Consider the following 6,615-nt stretch of genomic DNA (forward strand, 5'->3'; position numbering starts at 1 on the left):
AAAAAAACTCATCACACAAGGCGAGGGAGGGGGGGGGGGGGGGGGGGGGGGTAGAGGGTAGGGAGGTAGAGGTTAATATCTCTTATTAAATACTGTTAAATGAGATCAAACAAGACGTGCGGGATTCAGGAGGGCTCTTGAAGCTCGGGCTGTTTCCCCAGGCTGCTTATGCAACCTCAGCCACGCAGGCAGAGCGAGGGCCTGCCATTTTATTACATAAGGTAGCCCGAAAAATGCACAGCCAGGCAGCCGTGAGCTCCATTAAGGGCTGCACTGGAGTTTCTGTATCAGCTAGCATCTAGAAATTTGAAGAAACCACCAGAAGAAGGACCTAGACATTGCTGAGTTTGGGATTGTTGCTCTTGTTTTAATAGCAGTACAGCTCTTCTAAAAGCTAGGAAATATCATCAGCATGAGCTGCACTGGAATACGTTGTGCTTTGACCGTCGCTTAAGTGAACAGCAACACACAGTCTTTTGTTTAGCACGGCCATGGTAAGCGCGATCCAGGGCTTCAAAATCTGCCTTTCAGATGATTAAGTAAATTGTCTGGTTTAGCAAACAGCAGTCAACCCAACAGGATCGTTTTAACCAGTGCCTAAGTGCAGCGGTTAAATAGCTGGAGAAAACTAATTTCCAACACATCCTCACTTTCTGCGTTCAGCATTTCAAAGCCTGGGCTTGCACAGACAGATAAAACTGTAACTACAGCAACACTGGGTCAAGAAAAATAGCCACCTTGCCCCGAGTCCTCTCCCTGACACTGGGCAGCAGCAAAGGCTGGGGAAGCCTGAATGAGCAGGGCAGGCGTGGAGCAATATTACGGTCTCCCAGCGGAGACTTCTTCAGCCAGGCATTGTATCTTGGTATTCAATGCCTCTTGGTGGGATTGCTTCCGCCCGTATAATTGCTTTCTGAACCTGCTTGAACCCAGGCAGATAAGGCTGTCTGTCCTCGCCATGCCCGCACAGCTCAATAATAGGACACCAGGGAGCGAGCTCGAGCACCGTACCCTGCTTTTTTTTGCAGCGCTGCTGAAGTTTTAGCTCATGCCCTGGCTCTGCTTTCAGAGCACTTCGACCAGCTTCTTCGAGCTAGCTCTTTCCACGGGAGATGTGCTATAAGGGGGCCATCCCTAAGCAGTGACAGTGCAAAGCACCAGGAGCCCCTTGGCCTTGGGAACCCAGGTGGGACGGACACTGGTCCACTTCATTTTGCAGAGCAGACACAGCCAGGGGACACCCTGGCCAGACACGGGTGCCGAGGGATAAGCACAAGAACAAGGCAAACCAATGCTGAGATTTCCTCAGGATACGCACCAAGCTTCCAAGAATTTGCATGGCAAAACTTCCTAAGCCAGAGGCAGTGGTTTTGTATTTAATGGCCTTTGATGGATTTCTCTTCCATGAACTCATCCAGTCACCTCATTAGCTGATGTAACCTCTCAGCATCCACATCCTGTGGTGAGGAGCTCGGCAGCCCGACCATGCCACGTGAAGAGCCACCTCCTTTTGTTTCCATCCCCACAACTGCCTGTTTCACCCAATGCCCTCTGCTGCTGTCGCTGTGAACAGTCATTCCCAGGACGCCCTGGCCACGTTTTACATAATTTTACAGATTTCTGGTGCATCTCTTTATCAGTGTTGTTAGTCCTCAGGCAGGAGCCACTCTGTTCCTCTGATCACCCTTGCTGCCTCTCTCTGAATCTCCTCCCTCGCCATTATAGACCTTCGAGGCCTCCGAGGTGGGGGGATCAACAACACATGATACTGAAGATGTGAGTACTTGGTAGTTTTTCAGTGAAATAATGGGATTACATTTCATTATTTTCCATTCTTTTCTTAATAATCCCTGAGGTTCTACTTGTTTGGTTGGTTTTTTTAAACTCACATCTGAGCATTGATTTTTTTCTGAGTTGTCTATGGAAGATTTTATCTAATTTTCTGCATCTTCAGTAACTTGTAGCAATGAATTTCTATGATTTTTCTTTGGGTCAGTTATACTTTCTTCTATTAGCTTTCAGCCTGACACACATATTATATTCATCTGACACAAAGACACTCAAAGAGAAAAGGTGGTTGCAATGTCCCAGTAGATGATGCTCTATAATGCTGGCACTTCTTGTGTGTTTTGAAATGACAAAGAGGTCTCACACCTGAACTTCCAAATTTCCATTCTGATCTCAAATGAGCATAAACATCCCTTCAGATTTTTTTCCCACATAATCATTTCAACTGGCTTTAAATCTTCCATTTTATGCACAGATCCCTAAGAACAGTGGTAAAACAGCTGAAAAACACCTTCTGTCATAATCAAGCCAGAAGAAGACCAGCTGTTTTACACAGACTTGTGCCCACACAGAAGAAGGTGAGACAATCTCCTTGTTCCCATTACTTACATGGTAACTTTTGGAGTATTTTGGACCTCTGGGCATGCCACCTGCTGTATGGGCATAGAAGAAAGAGATGGTGTTGCCTCAAAGAGCTTGCAAGCAAAGGAGAGGACAAGGAACAGCAGACAGGTACTGACAGAGTATGGGGCAAAGCATGTGGCAATGCTGTTCCCTAGTGACAAAGGTTCAAGCTCACCAGTGACCTAACTTTTGTGAGAGTTTTATTTTTCTGAAGCCACATTTGAATTTTCAGACTGAAGCAGGATTAAAACTAGCATCGGGGGTGAATAAGACTATTCCTCCCAAACATGGCTGGCAGCGTGCAAGAAACACCCATCTCTGCCACGGTCCTTGGATAAAGCAACAGAAATGTCTTTACCAAAGTGTAATTAAACACAACATTTTGTTTGGATTGAGCTGTGCTTCATGGTTTGCCTTCAGGGGGAAGAGACACAGGAACAGAAGCATAAAAACCAGTATTTATCCCCCTGTCCCTAAAATGTATATCAAATTTGTGTGTACAAGGCCAAGAAATCCATGCCCCAAAATCCCTCAGCCTAATCTCTGACATCCCTGAGCCACCCCAAGACAAATGCAAGGAGCAGAGTGTGAACCATGTCTGCAGTTTCTCAGCTGCTTAGTTGGCGCATGAGCCTACGGACCACATCCCTTCTCACCCATTTGCCTTTTCTGCCCCACAACTCCCATATTTCTGAATTCAGCTGGCAATGTACTGGTTTATATCTTGTGTGGCCCATAGCAGGTCACAACAAAGAGTAATGGCTTTAGTTCCCTCCCCAAAATCTGTGAAATACCAAAAGCACTGCTACATAAACAAATCCACCACCATCTATGCATTCTACTTAAATACTATTACATGGTGTTTCCTTTTCAAACTTCAGCAATCAGTCTCATAAAGTCCGTGTATCAGCCACTGCTGATTTCTGACTGAATTAAATTAGCTAAAATACAAATATTTTCATGGCCTCAGCCCAGTTTTTCAAGAACAAGTTTTAATAAGATCAGGGATCAACAGAAAGAAAAGCCAAATGTAGGAAAATTATTTTTTACAGATAATGATCCCTCTACAAAATCGGCAACTAAAGTGTGTCTGCCCTAAGAGCCTGAAAGCAAAACTGTAAGCACAAATGGAAGTTACTTAAATTCAGCTTAGAAAGAAAGAAGAGCAACTAAATACACATAAAATACATGTTTGACTGTAATTTTCAGTGGTATGATATTTGCCAATCATGGATTGTATAGTGATGTAAGTAATCTGATTGCTCTAAACTTACGGTTGAACACAGGCAATTATTATTTAAATCATTACATTTGCTGTGCAAAATGTCCTATCCTTAAAGAACGCTAGAGCTCCAAATCAAAACCATCAGTTGTTGATCTCAATTTTCCTACCTTAAATGAAGGTATTACAATGCCACATCAGTTTCATGATTACATACTATTATTTTCCATGGGGCTTCACTATTTTGATGTATTTTTAATATTCTGAGCTATAAATTCTTCCTCCAGTTTCAGAAGTGGAAAACCCACCCTAGTCTACTGCAGCAGTCACTGAGTCCTTCAGGATGGGGGACCCTTTCGGTCCACAGCATAAAAATCTAGTGTGAGACTTCACTGGGGCATATGAAGTTACTATCCTGTCCATGGCAAACCTAGTGCTGGAGGAAGGTGGGCAGATGCCACGGTGGAGACCTAAGACTGGTCCTGGTGTCAGGTCCTGCTCCTTGGGGTGCTGAGTGACAGCAGGGTATAAGGAGGAGAACATACACATGGGCTCAGCACAACTCCAGAGTAGTGGGGTACAGTATAAGGAGGAGAGCAAACACATGGGCTCAGCACAACTCCAAGGCCTGGGCTCCACAATGGAGATAGCTCCTCTCCAGATCCGAGGTCCAGGACTGGAGCAACAATAGTTGCTCCTCATGGCAAGGAGACAAGAACAATTTATGTGAGGAGACCAGGGGATGGGCGAAGAAGCAGTGGCAGGGGCTGAAGTGTGAGGAGGAAGATGAGAAGGATGAAAACGTAGGAGTAGCATGACCCAGTCACTGAAAGACTGGGAACCTCTGCTTTTGCAGGCTCAGATCTCCTGCTCCACTGCAAGTCTCTCACCACTTTTTTGCTTCTCTTTTCCTTTCCTTCTTTACTTGTTTGGTCTGGGTTTTCCATCTCTGTCTACAGTTCCAGCCTTTTCCATGCACCTTGTTGCCAAGCTTTGTCATCTATGACTCCATCAAGTCCTCTGACTTAATTCGAGGTCCCTGCTCTTCAGTTTCCCTATGCCTCCGTCATCAGTGCTCCTTCCTCTCCACTCTAGTCTCACCACTTCTTGCATGTGAATTTAGCAGTTTCCTCCACCTTGCCTCCACATCAGCAGGCACACCCTGCCACAGAAGACACTGAGACACTCAACTGAGATGGTCATCATGCTCCCTCCTTATGCTGCTCAATGTAACAGGGGGGGGAGAAGTCCACTTGGACCTTCAGCCACCAACTGGAGTGCTCTCATTCTTCCCAGGAAGATGAGCAGTTGCTCAGCACGTAATAATTATCTCACGTTCAGCGAGCTCCATGCTGAGAGTGTCTTCAGCAAGTGTAATGGCCAAGCCCTTAACATCCCTCCACCGAGAGCACGTTGTGACAAAATGATAACTGAGACAAATTCTGGAAGCTTTTCATAGGCTCAACATAAGGCACACCCCCGTCACAAGATTGATCCCAAGCCAAGTATCTTTTTCCTGCTCCAAAACACGAAGCCACAAGAATTCAACAGTCTCAATGAAACTGTTTTCTCAACTTAGCCAAAAAACGCAGATTCACAGAAAAAGAAAGAGCAAGGTCTCCTAATGCAGGATGATGCATACCTAAACCATCTTCGTCAGATGCGTGGCCAAAGAATACACTTCCCTCTTAACCACATTCTCAGAAATAGCTGAACCCTTTCAGCTGAAACTTCCCAAAGAGAGCCTGTCTTCAGCAAACACTCAACCTGGAAAATGTCAGCCTGGTTGTAAGCTTACCGAATGCAGAAGCACCTGAAAGCAGAGCATTGTACTGGAAAGCACTAGATAATTTCAACGGTGGACAACACTGCTGCCTGTGATAAAATAACAACTCCTTCAAGTGCTTTTCCATGCTCTGGGCTAGGAAACGGGGCAATAGCTGTAATTCTGCCAAGTCCAGTCGGTGGGTTCAATCCTGCACACACAGGGCAGCACCTTTTATCGGGGAGGGAAAGCAATTTTAGGCAAGCTTACTGTCTCCAGGCTTCGGAGCAGGGCACAGAGGTGCTGCCAGTTTGGGGAATCACCCTGGTCTTGGATATCTGGCTCTGGAAAACCTTCGTTTTCACGTGTTCAGGGGAGACAGCACGCAGCTTGGCAATTATATTCTCTGAATACTCCTGTTGCAGACCAACTCCGTCAATATTCCTCTACAGAAATGTATGCAGGATTGGGCCCTCCGCCTGCCGACAGCTCTCCCAATCAGCCACGGATCAGCGGATGAGCTGGCTAGGTCTGAAAACTCTGAACACTAATTATTTAGTATCACCAAACAAACTAAACCCACGGTGGGATACAAATTAACATTTCACACCGGAGTGAAGGAGTGATCATTTTCCAGTTGGAGAGGCGGCCACTTGTTGAGCTGCAGGCTCAGGTTGGCCGCCCCGGGTCCAAAGAAACCCTCCAGTCCTTCTGGAGATATATCACCGTGAAAAGATTAAAGTTCCTCTGCTGGCTGTAACGCTTATAACCGCTAATTATTTCTGAGTCACTTGAGTGAAAGTAAACTGCCATCCTGTAAGGCAGTTAAAGGAGTACGGAGGAAAGTTTCTGGATGAGCGTGCTTGCTAATTGACAAACCAGAGCAGTGACCACACGCACGGCTCGTGGGTGAAAAGACTCCCGTGTTGCCCCCCCTCAGCCGGGGATTTAGCGTTTCCTCCCCCCATCCCCGTGTTGCCCCTCACCCGCGGGTTTGTCGTTTGCCCCTCCCGTCCAGCCGGAGGGAGCCCTGTGGGGGCCACAGCAGCGAGCAGGGCTCTCCCCGGCACCCCACGCCACCTCTGCGCCCACCCCCGGCCTTCGCCCATCCCAAAATCCCACCCGTCTCACTGGAAGTTTTCCTTCACCCAACACCGCCCGGTTAAAGCGCAGACCCTGTTCCAGTCCACCCGAAACGAACCCCCCCCCCGCCCCG

At 46.9% G+C, this 6,615-nt stretch overlaps 1 protein-coding gene across 1 annotated transcript in view; it reads right to left on the minus strand.

Annotated features, from left to right (window-relative positions):
- The window catches only part of NPAS2 (neuronal PAS domain protein 2), a 108,833-nt gene that overhangs the window by 101,630 nt on the left and 588 nt on the right, over window positions 1-6,615 (minus strand).

This window comes from Calidris pugnax, unplaced genomic scaffold (genome assembly GCF_001431845.1).
Source record: "Calidris pugnax isolate Ruff unplaced genomic scaffold, ASM143184v1 scaffold303, whole genome shotgun sequence".
NCBI classification, from domain to species: domain Eukaryota; kingdom Metazoa; phylum Chordata; class Aves; order Charadriiformes; family Scolopacidae; genus Calidris; species Calidris pugnax.